General features: G+C 38.3%; 1 protein-coding gene and 1 long non-coding RNA gene across 2 annotated transcripts in view; one reads left to right on the top strand and one right to left on the bottom strand.

The window, feature by feature from the left end:
• farp2 (FERM, RhoGEF and pleckstrin domain protein 2) overlaps positions 1–14,276 on the bottom strand; it is an 870,640-nt gene that overhangs the window by 420,594 nt on the left and 435,770 nt on the right.
• The window catches only part of LOC135748478 (uncharacterized), a 43,332-nt gene continuing 36,078 nt past the window's right edge, over positions 7,023–14,276 (top strand). The window contains exon 1 of the long non-coding RNA XR_010532077.2: positions 7,023–7,205. This is a non-coding gene — a long non-coding RNA (uncharacterized lncRNA). The remainder of the gene's footprint in view (positions 7,206–14,276) is intronic.

Raw genomic sequence — 14,276 nt, 5'->3', positions numbered from 1 at the left:
GAAAATTATGCATGACCATTCAAAAACATGACTGGGCATCTAACTATAGAAAGCTTTATGCAAATGGGTGATGTGTCGCTTTAAGTTCAAGTATTTCATAAACGCAATTGCGTATTGTTATGAAACTTGGTGTGGTTCATCAGCAACATGTTCTTAGAGCACTTGTAAACTTTTTGGTGCCCCCTAGTGGTCAAAAAGATTTGAGGCTATATCTCCGCATCTTCTCATCGTATTTACACCAAATTGGTGGGTGTCATCACAGTCATGACCTGAGGCACTATCTATTGTTTTGGCACAGTGCCACCTAGTGGTCTCAAGATATGAAAAATTGCTATTTTTGCCTAAAACTAATGCAAACTTAAAGGAGCGGTGAATTAAATACTCAATTTAAACTTTATAATTGGTTATATAAGAGGTCATCATACTTAAATGAACATCCTGCAAGTTTCAGAACTGAAAACGTCCGTGCTACTGAAATATAACAGTTTTTGGCACCAAGCCAGTATTACGACCGAGTGAGGAATTCAGAGAAATATGACGTTAAAGTAGATTTGAAGCACCTCCCCAAAGCCAAATACAATTACCACTTTTGTAGCCCGCCCACAGCTTTGCATGACACACGTCCCTGCTGAAAAAAACAGCATACCAGCAAGACCAGCATATGTTGTGTTTTGGTGCTGGTTTGCTAGTGAACACCAGCTAAACCAGCATCAAACCAGCATCAGCACCAGCATTAGCACCAGCCAAACCAGCACCAAACCAGCATTAGCACCAGCTAAACCAGCATTAGCACCAGCACCCCATGCTGGTCATACCAGCATATGTTGTGTTTTGGTGCTAGTATGCTGTGACCACCAGCTAAACCAGCATAGACCAGCATAATTTCCATGCTGGTCCATGCTGGTTTGATGCTGTTTTTTTCAGCAGGGGTGTGTCTCAACAATCAGTAAACATGTCTTTAAACACTGCCAAATGTAACCAAAATGACTTTTAAATAATTTTTTTCTGAGAGACTTTTATTTTGACGCGGTGATCTGTTATGATAGAGTAACCATGGAAACATGGAAAACATCAGTTTTCGGGTGTGGAAGAACCGTCTATGGGAAGACTCAGAACATAACATTTGTTTACTTCGTGTTCCGCGGATTCATTTGTAAAGAAGTCGATGCTGGATTTGCAGAGAGACTGTGATTAAAAGCACCACTAATATTGGATCTGACAAAAATGACACAGCAGTATACACAGTAAGACATTTTACTTTATATAAGTTACTGTGTTTCACTATTGCTTTGTTAGAAGAGATCGCTTGAAATGTCCTGTTGTAACATCCATGTCTAAACACATATGTTTGACTGTTTTAATTTACTAAAAAAATTAAACGATTAATGAAGGTACAACCCTTAACAATACGATTGTAATTTAACGGTAGAAATATGCAAAGTTAGTGATAAGGAAGGACTTATCAGCCGCAATTTAGATTATGATGCCCACTTACTGTGTTGTATATGGTAATTTAGGCAAGTTGCGTTTAAAAGGTCAAACACTCAACAAAGCTTTTTATCATATAACTGTGGTATGTAACGTTACGCGTATGTAAGAGCAACCTTACAAGCACAATAGAAATATACAAAGTTATTGATAAGGACTTATCAGCCAGGGTTAAGATTCTGATGCACGTTTACATGTATACGGTAATTTAGTCACGTTGAGTTTAAAGTTTTGTTTATACTTTACTATACATATTGTCATTTATGTGTATCATCTTTAGCACCCAGAATCTTTTGTGGCTCAAACATATATATGTTCAGCTGCTATTTTTACACATTATTGTTTTTAAAACATTTCCCCATATGTAATGGCGAGGAATGAAGCTGTCCAATCATAGCAGTGGGCGTTTACGTCTAGGTCTTCAAACGAACCATTTCTCCAGACAGCCACTAATCCATGTTACAAAATTGCGTATTACTTATTGCTTTTGATGTTTTTGAATGTAAAAACCACGCAAACATCATAAGTAGACATCAGACAACAGTATAAAACAATTAAATCGACAAATTCACCGCCCCTTTAAATCTTAACCCTGGAGAACCCAGGAAAATCCAAAAACCCATTTATTCTATTGAAAAAATTTGACCCCGTGGGTTCTCCAGGGTTAAATCATGACAGTCCTCACGTATGATTCATTTTGTCCCATGTTTGGTTTGACCCTGGTAACGCTGCTTGCAGCTATATTTATTATTAGTGGTGCTTGCATTTATGCAAAGCATCACTATTATTATTCCTCAGGGTTATTATTTGTGGTACTTGCATCAGGGCTGTGCCATGCCCCTAGCAACCAAATATGAGCACCCTAGCAACCAAATAAACAAAGCCTTATATCTCCGAACAGAACATCGTAGGGAAACAGAGATTGGACCGTCTTACTTATGACTTGGAGGTTAATCACTAGTGCAGGGGTGGGGAACCCTGGTCCTGGAGGGCCACTGTCCTGCAGAGTTTAGTTCCAACCCTAATTAAACACACCTGAAAATCTAATTCAAGTCTTCGGGATTTGGAAATTAAATTCAGGTGTGTTTGAAGAGGGTTGGAACTAAACTCTGCAGGACAGTGGCCCTCCAGGACCCAGGGTTCCCCACTCCTGCACTAGTGGATGCCAAGAGGTATTAAGCCACACCCTAGCAACCAAATGTGAGCACCCTAGCAACCGAATAAACAAAGCCTTATATCTCCACAACAGAACATCGTAGAGACACGGGGTTGGACCGTTTTACTCGTGACTCGAAGGGTAATCACTAGTGGATGCCAAAAGGTACTAAGCCACGCCCCTAGCAACCAAATATGAGCACCCGAGCAACGGAATAAACAAATCGCTATATTTCCGTATCAGAAAATCGTAGAGACACTGGGGTTAGGCCGTTTTACTCGTGACTCGGAGGGTAATCACTAGTGGATGCCAATATTATCCCTAGCAATCAAAATGCAGTACCCTTCCAACCGAATAAACAAAGTCTTATATCTCCGCATCAGAACATTGTAGAGACATGGAGGTTGGACCAAATTACTTGTTACTCGGCGTATAATCATTCTTGAATTATATTGTCCCCCACTTCACATTTTCTGAAGAAAATTTACCTATTATTATATTTTATTCTTACATCTGCACATTTTTTTGTCACTTAACTCGTCCCGCACGGTTTGTCGTAGACCCATGAAAGATGGCTCAAATCGAGCGGCTTATTGAGGACACGACTGCTATGACTTTTATAAGTGATCAGGGTGCCAGATTTCCAAAAGGAGGGCGAAATAACACCCGAAAATTCCAATTTACCTAACATTAGTCGTAGCTCTGCTTGAAAATTTTGTAGAAACGTGGTTTATAACATTTGAAGAGGGTGGTAGGCTCTGTATGAACATACATCACAATGGGGTGTAAGTTGTACCCCTGGGATGTAAGAGGCTCCCAAAAGGGCCCCAATGAAGTCAATGGGGCGAAAATCCCATAGACTTAATTTTGCAAAAACTTTGACGGGTAATAGGTCCAAGCAAAGATTTCGTAGAAACATGTGGGTTACTAAATTTGAAGAGGGTGCTAGACTCTGTCAGGACGTCCCCCACAATGGGGTCTAAGGTTACCCTAGCAACCATTTTGGGCACCCTAGCAACCTATCCCAAAGACCGCCATTATAAAATACCAGGCTGTGGTGCAAAGATAGTGTCAAAGAGACATGGGGGTGGGCTTATTTTACTTATTTTACTCAGGATCATCCCAGAGCCATTAAGCCACGCCCCTAGCAACCAAATATAAACACTCTAGCAACAGAGTAAATAAAGCCTTATATCTCTGCATCAGAACATCGTAAAAACATGGGGTTTTGGCCGTTTAAATCTTAGCTCAGAGTGTAATTAATGGTCTCATCATTAACCACTCCGAAACCACGCCCCTAGCAACCAAATATAAGCACCCTATCAACAGAATAAACAAAGCCTAATATCTCCGCATCAGAACATAGTAAAGACACATGACTTGTAACTCGGAGTGTTGCTAGGGAGAAAATTGGCATCCACTAGTGATAACACTCCGAGTCATGAGTAAAACGGTCCAACCCCCGTCCCTCTACATTGTTCTGATGCAGCGATATAAGGCTTTGTTTACTCTGTTGCTAGGATACTGTATTTGGTTGCTAGGGGCGTGGTTTGGGAGTGGCCAATGATAAGACCAGTGATTACACTCTGAGTCACGAGTAAAAAGGTCCAACCCTCGTGTCTCTACGATGTTCTGATGCAGAAATATAAGGCTTTGTTTACTCCATTGCTAGGGTACTGTGTTTGGTTGCTAGGGGCTTGGTTTGGGAGTGACCAATGATAAGACCAGTGATTACACTCAGTGTCACAAGTAAAATGGTCCAACCCCCCTGTCTCTACGATGTTCTGATGCAGAGATAAAAGGCTTTGTTTATTTGGTTGCTAGTTTGATCATATTTGTTTGCTAGGGGCTTAGATTAATACCACTATAATGATCCTGAGAGACTGATTGGATGCCTGAGTAAAATGAGCTCAACGCCATGTATCTATGACACTGTAAAACAAAGATATCCCATCTGGAAAGTTTTTATTCCCTTATATGTGCATTCCCTGCCCCATTATAAGTCAATGGGGAATTTTGGGCGCCTCTTACACTGCAGGGTTACAACTTAAACCCCATTGTGATGTATGTTCTTACAAAGCCTACCACCCTCTTCCAGAGGTGGAAAGAGTAATAAAATATTGTACTCAAGTAAAAGTAAAGTTACTTTAATAATATTTTTCTTAAGTAAAAGTAAAGTTACTTGTCTAAAAATCTACTCAAGTAAAAGTAAAAAGTAAATCATTTTAATTTTACTTAGAGTAAATGTTACTTTTTTACAGTGGGGAGAGGTGGAGGATTTTAGTACAAAAACGACAAGGGAATATAAATCTCAAACTAGTTATTTTTTATTGTAGGAACATCTTTACAATTAAAGTGCAATAACAAAAAGTTAATAAAATAAAAAGCTTTTTTAAACTTAGAAACATTTATGGAATTGTTTAATGATTTTTACAGGTGAGTTATGCACTTTTGAAGGTGGCTAGCAGCTAGTAAATACCAGTGGCGAACCGTGGGTACTTCAGCTGGGCCTTCAAAATATGCAATGAAGTGCAAATGCCTCTCCATCCATAATACTAGGCTATTCGTATTTCGTTAAATCATACAGTGAACGTGTAAAAATTCTGAGCACGCAAAGTTAAATTACAGAATGGGCATTGTCTGCCTTTAAATGCAGTTTTAAAGTTTAAAATTACTTTAATCTAACTGATAAACACAAATACAGATTCTGCTGCTCTGTAATGACAGGGGCTCTGTAAATTTGCATTTAACAAGCTTAAATTATGTTCTTTAATTAAGTGTGCTTGCAAAAGCACACTTATTGTTCTTCTTAAGTTTTATTAAGTGTGCTTGCAAAAGCACACTTATTGTTCTTCTTAAGTTTTATTATTCTTATTATTAAGTGTGCTTCTTAAGTTTTATTATTATTTTTCCCGGGTAGATTTTTTTGGCCAGCTCTAGCGACCAGACCGTTTGACGCAGAGACACCGTTCAAACTTTAAAATGTTCGGGCAGTACCGGTGTAAGTTGCTTGAGAAGATTTCTGCTGAGTCCCAATTCGCATACTATCCGTCCTAAATAGTATTCGAAACTAGAATTAGTACGTCCCAAAACGTAGTATGTTGAAATGAGTATCCCAAAGATACCCGGATGGTCTACTATTTCCGGTTAGATTTCGAAGTGCAGATCGATCCACACTCTAACGGCTAATATTGCCTACAACCCATTGCGTGCGGGAGGGAGGAGCTTTGTGGTGATGTAAATATGGCAGCCAGACGCAGCAGCGGAGATGCGCCCTCAGCTTTTAAGTGTAAGAATTTAAATGTTTAACCCTAATTAAAGTTATCTTTCATTGTCTCGTAATATTCGGTTGATGTTGTGAAAATAAAGTACCATGGCTGTAGTACTGTGTCATGCATGTGTCTTTTTTATGTATTTCTTTTTATGTTTCTGTCTTAGATTTATACCTTACTATAAACCCTTATGAAAAAAACACCTTTTACTTCACTAATCATAGTTTAACCACACTGACTTATTTGTAGTAATACTGTGGCTGTACAAATGTTAACTTTATTAAGAAATATGGTTACTAAACTTTTACTATAGTAAAAGCATGGTTCATTTTCATCGCGGTATTTCTGATTTGCAAACATAAGTATAAAATAAGCATAAAATACGTTAAACAATAGTTATACTATAAACTTTAACTATTTTGACTTTAAAATAAGTAGCTTTCATTACACACATTGTTGCACATGAACATCATAACCAGCCGCCTCACAAACGACCTGCGTTTGGTGTGCGTAACTAGGCAACCACGTTGTCGTTCACTTTGCATGACGTCATCGAAGTACGTCCCAGAACGTGCATACTCTTTTGCTACACACTCAAAAGTACGTACATTTTCCTCACAAAAACAGTACATACTTTTAGGTCGTAGTATAAGTAGGCGAATTGGGACCCAGCAGAAGTCACAGATCCATGTCGTTCTTCCACCATATTGGATAGAACACAAAACCTTAAAAAAGTTTCACAGGTCACAAATGTTGTCGAAACTTCATGAAATTCCACGTACACGATCCTTGGACCAAGCCTCACAAAAGTTACTAGAAGGATTTTTGGAAGCATTTTCCCATCACAGACCAAAATATACCTATGGCGTACTCGCCAAACAGGAAGTAGTTCAAATCTCAATATGTCTGTAACATGTATTAACCAAAAATTTTATATGAACTCTTGACTCCAATGTGAAGATGCCCAAGATAAAAAAACATTGCAGAAACATGTCTATATTATGTTATTTCCACTTTAAGATGTCCAATTAAAACCTGTGTAAAAATAAAAATGTCATTAGCTTTTACCAGTAGAGGGCAGCCCAAGCGTGTTTGATTGCCTTCACACGTGGCTAGACCGAAGTGCGTGCCTATTGAAAACTATATATACTGAGGATTATTTGATACTAAATCCGATGGAATATTAATATTTCTCATATACGTTTGTTTATAAAACTGCAAATGGATTTTATATTCTGAAGGCGTGAATCAACGCGAGCTCTCTGGAGAACGTGCAATCTCACATACAGGTATGTTTCGGGGATTCAGACGTAAAACCCTTTCTTTTATTTCAGTAATATATTGCATGACACGTTTAATTCCCTTTTTCATCAATGTAATACATTGTAAATGTATTAGTTTGTAAAGACGCGTCAGTTTCGCGTCCTCGCGTAACAGTGATCGTTTGGCATCGGCTCTATAACAGCTGCATGGTTTAAATGATTGTGAATTGACGCGAAAAAGTGTCACTTTACCTTAAATCATGCATGTGATGCCAATTGTATTTAAACAGTCATGACTTCGAGAAAATTATGACACATTAAAACACAGCATGCCACAGCTAGAAGACTGCGTATATGCCATTTACATAATCTTCAGATAAGAAAAGCTATATATCTAAATCGTATGCTTAACTAACGGGAACACGATTGCATTATGCTGTCAATCATTATGCTGTCAATCACTCAGCGAAGCATTGATTTCACATGGAAAGCAAAAGGACAGGGTCGCAATCTTGATGTGCGTGCATCTTTTGCATGAAATGCAGAGCGCGAGTCACCCCTTCACGTGTATTCGCGCTTTGCCGACTGCGGTCAAGCCAGCCGCCACTCCGAAAAAGACGGTCAAACTAGCCCCCCGTTTTTTTTCTGTGTGCACATAAATGAGACATTACGGTAAACGCACGAGAGGAATGATTTCAAAATAAAAGTTTCTCACTTAATCTGCTGATATTTCTGTTGAATTATGTGTCTCTTTTAAGTCATTGCTAGGGTATTATGGGTGGTTGCTAGGCTGTTTCTCTTGCATTCTGTGTGGTTGCTAGGGTTCTATAAATGGTTGCTAGGCTGTTTTTGTTGCATTATGTGTCTGTTTTAAGTCATTGCTAGGGTATTATGGGTGGTTGCTAGGCTGTTTCTCTTGCATTCTGTGTGGTTGCTAGGGTTCTATAAATGGTTGCTAGGGTTCTATAAATGGTTGCTAGGCTGTTTTTGTGGCATTATGTGTCTGTTTAAAGTCATTGCTAGGGTATTATGGGTGGTTGCTAGGCTGTTTCTCTTGCATTCTGTGTGGTTGCTAGGGTTCTATAAATGGTTGCTAGGCTGTTTTTGTTGCATTATGTGTCTGTTTTAAGTAATTGCTAGGGTATTATGGGTGGTTGCTAGGCTGTTTCTCTTGCATTCTGTGTGGTTGCTAGGGTTCTATAAATGGTTGCTAGGCTGTTTTTGTTGCATTATGTGTCTGTTTTAAGTAATTGCTAGGGTATTATGGGTGGTTGCTAGGCTGTTTCTCTTGCATTCTGTGTGGTTGCTAGGGTTCTATAAATGGTTGCTAGGCTGTTTTTGTTGCATTATGTGTCTGTTTTAAGTAATTGCTAGGGTATTATGGGTGGTTGCCAGGCTGTTTCTCTTGCATTCTGTGTGGTTGCTAGGGTTCTATAAATGGTTGCTAGGCTGTTTTTGTTGCATTATGTGTCTGTTTTAAGTAATTGCTAGGGTATTATGGGTGGTTGCTAGGCTGTTTCTCTTGCATTCTGTGTGGTTGCTAGGGTTCTATAAGTGGTTGCTAGGGTGTTTCTGTTGCATTCTGTTTGGTTGCTAGGCTGTTTCTGTTGCATTCTGTGTCTGTTTTAAGTCATTGCTAGGGTGTTATGGGTGGTTGCTAGGCAGTCTCTCTTGCATTCTGTGTGGTTGTTAGGCTGTTGCTAAGGTTCTTTAAGTTGTTTCTAGGGTATTATGGGTGGTTGCTAGGTTGCTTCTCTTGCATTCTGTGTGGTTGCTAGGCTGTTACTAGGGTTTTATGCGTGGTTGCTAGGTTGTTAATGTTGCATTCTGGTTGATGCTGTGCTATTGTTAGGGCTTTTTAAGTGGTTGCTAGGGTATAGCTTTGGTTTTCTATGCGATTGCTAGACTGTTGCTAGGGTATTATGGGTGGTTGCTAGGCTGTTTCTATTGCATTCTGTGTGGTTGCTAGGGTTCTATAAGTGGTTGCTAGGCTGTTTCTGTTGCATTATGTGTCTGTTTTAAGTCATTGCCAGGGTATTATGGGTGGTTGCTAGGCAGTTTCTCTTGCATTCTATGTGGTTGCTAGGGTTCTATAAGTGGTTGCTAGGCTGTTTCTGTAGCATTCTGTTTGGTTGCTAGGCTTTTTCTGTTGCATTCTGTGTCTGTTTTAAGTCATTGCTAGGGTATTATGGGTGGTTGCTAGGCGGTCTCTCTTGCATTCTGTGTGGTTGCTAGGCTGTCGCTAGGGTTCTTTAAATTGTTGCTAGGGTATTATGGGTGGTTGCTAGGTTGTTTCTCTTGCATTCTGTGTTGTTGCTAGGCTGTTACTAGGGTTTTATGCGTGGTTGCTAGGTTGTTTTTGTTGCATTCTGGTTGATGCTGTGCTATTGTTAGGGCTTTTTAAGTGGTTGCTAGGGTATAGCTTTGGTTTTCTATATGATTGCTAGACTGTTGCTAGGGTATATGGGTGGTTGCTAGTCTGTTTCTGTTGCATTCTGTGTCTGTTTAAGTCATTGCTAGGGTATTATTGGTGGCTGCTAGGCTGTTTCTATTGCATTCTGTGTCTGTTAAAAGTCATTGCTAGGGTATTATGGGTGGTTGCAGGGCTTTATCTGTTGCATTTTGCATGGTTGCTAGGCTGTTTCTATTGCATTGTGGGTCTGTTTTAATTCATTGCTAGGGTATTATGGGTGGTTGCTAGGCTATTCTGTTGCATTATGTGTCTGTTTAAGCCGTTGCTAGGGTATTATGGGTGGTTGCTATGATGTTTCTGTTACATTCTGTGTCTGTTTTAAATCATTGCTAGGCTATTTCTATTGCATTCTAAGTCGTTGCTAGGGTATTATGGGTGGTTGCTAGGCTGTTTCTATTGCATTCTGTGTCAGTTTAAAGTCATTGCTAGGGTATTATAGGTGGTTGCTAGGCTGTTTCTATTGCATTCTGTGTCTGTTTTAAATCGTAGCTAGGGATTTATGGGTGGTTGCTAGGCTGTTTCTGTTGCATTCTGTGTCTCTTTTAAATCATTGCTAGGGTATTGTGGTTGTTTGCTAGGCTATTTCTATTGCATTATGTGTGGTTGCTAGGCTGTTACTAAGGTTTTTTTAAATGGTTTTCTCTGTGATTGCTAGACTGTTGTTAGGCTATATGGGTGGTTGCTAGGCTGCTGTTCTGGCATTCTTTCTGGTTTCTAGGTTGTTGTTGTGGAATTCTGGTTGGTTGCTATGCTATTGCTCTTGTTTTCTGGGTGATTGCTAGACTGTTGATAGGGTTTTATTGGTTATTGCTAGGCTGTTGTTGAGATATTATGGTGGATTACTATAAAGTTGCTAGCATATTAAGGGTGGTTGTTAGGCTGTTGCTGTGACATTCTATGTGATTGCTGGGCTGTTGCTAGGCTACGGTATTTAAATTGGTTGCTACTGTAGGATATTATGTTTTCTTGGTGATTGCGACGTTGAGGCTGTGTCTTTCTAAATGATTGATAGGCCTTTGCTAGGGTATTTTAGGTGGTTTATTAAATTGCTAGGCTGTTCAGGGTAGTTAACACAGAACTGTTATGCATATAATAGAGAGTCAGTGAGTGAATGATTGGTAGTTGATACAGCATTATGGGTGGCTGTTAGTGTTACTAGATGCTGGGTTGTTCAGGGGATTGACAGAGCATTGCTATATAGTTGATAGGGTATTTAAATGAGAAGGCTCTAAAATATCCAACACATGCTGTATTATTTTTATATATTTAGTTAGATGTTAAAGGAACTACATGTTTCCAAAGAATCATTCCATCTCTGAATGATGGTACACCATCTCAGGTTGTAACTCATGCAGTATCAACACAGTCTGATATGCTGTTTTTAAAATAGACACCTCTAAGATGTCCTATACACTCTGTATTTTCTGTACATTCAGTTAGATATTAAAAGAAAACTACCTGTTTCCACAGAATCATTCTACTTCTGAATGATAGTACACCATCTCAGGTTGTCACCCCTGCAGTATCATCACAGTCTGATATGCTGTTTTTAAAATAGAGAGTTCGAAAATGTCCTATACATTCAGTTAGACGTTTAAGGGAAACCACCTGTTTGCGCAGAATAATTTCACCTCAGAGTGACAGTATCCCACCTCAATGTGTCACTCACACAATATCAAGTCAATAATTTGCACAGAATAATTTCACTTCAGAGTGACAGTATCCTACCTCAAGGTGTCACAGACAACATATCAGACCAATCTGATATGGAGTTTGTAAAATACAGCTCTCCAACATAACCTAAATACATATTTATTTCTATAAGATCAAATACATGTTTATTTCTATAAGATCAAATACATGTGCAAAGGAAACTACCTGTTGGCACAGAATGATTTTACTTCAGAGTGACAGTGTACCACCCCAAGGTGTCACTCACAACATATCAGGACAATCTGATATAGAGTTTGTAAAATACAGCTCTCCAAAATATCATAAATACTTGATTATTTCTATAAGATCAAATAGGTGCTTAAAGGAAACTACCTGTTTGCACAGAATGATTTTACCTCAGAGTGACAGTATACCATCTGAGGGTGTCACTTACACCGTATCAGGCCAATCTGATATGCACTTTGTAAAATATAGCTCTCCAAAATAATCTAAATACACGTTTATTTCTATAAGATCAAATAGGTGCTTAAAGGAAACTACCTGTTTGCACAGAATGATTTTACCTCAGAGTGACAGTATACCATCTGAGGGTGTCACTCACACCGTATCAGGCCAATCTCATATGGAGTTTGTAAAATACAGCTCTCCAAAATATCATAAATACTTGATTGTTTCTATAAGATCAAATAGGTGCATAATGGAAACTACCTGTTTGCACAGAATGATTTTACCTCAGAGTGACAGTATACCACCTGAGGGTGTCACTTACACTGTATCAGGCCAATCTGATATAGAGTTTGTAAAATACAGCTCTCCAAAATAGCATAAATACACGTTTATTTTTATAAGATCAAATAGATGTTTAAATGAAACTACCTGTTTGCACAGAATAATTTCACTTCAGAGGGACAGTATCCCATCTCAGGGTATCAGTCACAACATATCAGGACAATCTGATATAGAGTTTGTAAAATACAGCTCTCCAAAATATCATAAATACTTGATTATTTCTATAAGATCAAATAGGTGCTTAAAGGAAACTACCTGTTTGCACAGAATGATTTTACCTCAGAGTGACAGTATACCATCTGAGGGTGTCACTTACACCGTATCAGGCCAATCTGATATGCACTTTGTAAAATATAGCTCTCCAAAATAATCTAAATACACGTTTATTTCTATAAGATCAAATAGGTGCTTGAAGGAAACTACCTGTTTGCACAGAATGATTTTACCTCAGAGTGACAGTATACCATCTGAGGGTGTCACTCACACCGTATCAGGCCAATCTCATATGGAGTTTGTAAAATACAGCTCTCCAAAATATCATAAATACTTGATTGTTTCTATAAGATCAAATAGGTGCATAATGGAAACTACCTGTTTGCACAGAATGATTTTACCTCAGAGTGACAGTATACCACCTGAGGGTGTCACTTACACTGTATCAGGCCAATCTGATATGGAGTTTGTAAAATATAGCTCTCCAAAATAGCATAATATTCAATTATTTCTATAAGATCAAATAGATGCTTAAAGGAAACTACCTGTTTGCACATAATAATTTCACTTTAGAGTGACAGTATACCACCTTAATGTGTCACTCACACCGTATCAGGCCAATCTGATATGGAGTTTGTAAAATACAGCTCTCCAAAATAACCTAAATACACGTTTATTTCTATAAGATCAAATACCTGTTTAATGGAAACTACCTGTTTGCACAAAATAATTTCACTTCAGAGTGACAGTATACCACCTTAATGTGTCACTCACACCGTATCAGGCCAATCCGATATGGGGTTTGTAAAATACAGCTCTCCAAAATATCATAAATACTTGATTGTTTCTATAAGATCAAATAGGTGCCTAATGGAAACTACCTGTTTGCACAGAATGATTTTACCTCAGAGTGACAGTATACCATCTGAGGGTGTCACTTACACTGTATCAGGCCAATCTGATATAGAGTTTGTAAAATACAGCTCTCCAAAATAACCTAAATACATGTTTATTTCTATGAAATCAAATAGGTGCTTAAAGGAAACTACCTGTTTGCACAGAATAATTTCACTTCAGAGGGACAGTATCCCATCTCAGGGTATCAGTCACAACATATCAGGACAATCTGATATAGAGTTTGTAATATACAGCTCTTCAAAATATCATAAATACTTGATTATTTCTATAAGATCAAATAGGTGCTTAAAGGAAACTACCTGTTTGCACAGACAGATTTTACCTCAGAGTGACAGTATACCATCTGAGGGTGTCACTTACACTGTATCAGGCCAATCTGATATGGAGTTTGTAAAATATAGCTCTCCAAAATAGCATAATATTCAATTATTTCTATAAGATCAAATAGATGCTTAAAGGAAACTACCTGTTTGCACATAATAATTTCACTTTAGAGTGACAGTATATCACCTCAAGGTGTCACTCACACAATATCAAGACAATCTGATATGGAGTTAGTAAAATACAGCTCTCCAAAATAACCTAAATACATGTTTATTTCTATAAGATCAAATAGATTTTTAAAGGAAACTACCTGTTTGCAGAGAATAATTTCACTTCAGAATGACAGTATACCACCTCAAGGTATCACTCACACAATATCAAGTCAATCTGATGCAGAGTTTTTAAAATAAAATGTGTATTTAAATTCTTTTGAACAGCTGTATTTTACAAACTCCATATCAGATTGTCCTGATATGTTGTGAGTGATACCCTGAGATGGGATACTGTCCCTCTGAAGTGAAATTATTCTGTGCAAACAGGTAGTTTTCTTTAAGCATCTATTTGATCTTATAGAAATAATTAAAAATTATGCTATTTTGGAGAGCTGTAATTTACAAACTCCATATCAGATTGGCCTGATATGTTGTGAGTAACACCTTGAGGTGGTATACTGTCACTCTGAAGTGAAATCATTCTGTGCAAACAGG

Source organism: Paramisgurnus dabryanus, chromosome 7 (genome assembly GCF_030506205.2).
Source record: "Paramisgurnus dabryanus chromosome 7, PD_genome_1.1, whole genome shotgun sequence".
Lineage (NCBI taxonomy): Eukaryota > Metazoa > Chordata > Actinopteri > Cypriniformes > Cobitidae > Paramisgurnus > Paramisgurnus dabryanus.
This window is presented reverse-complemented; position numbering and strand designations above follow the sequence as displayed.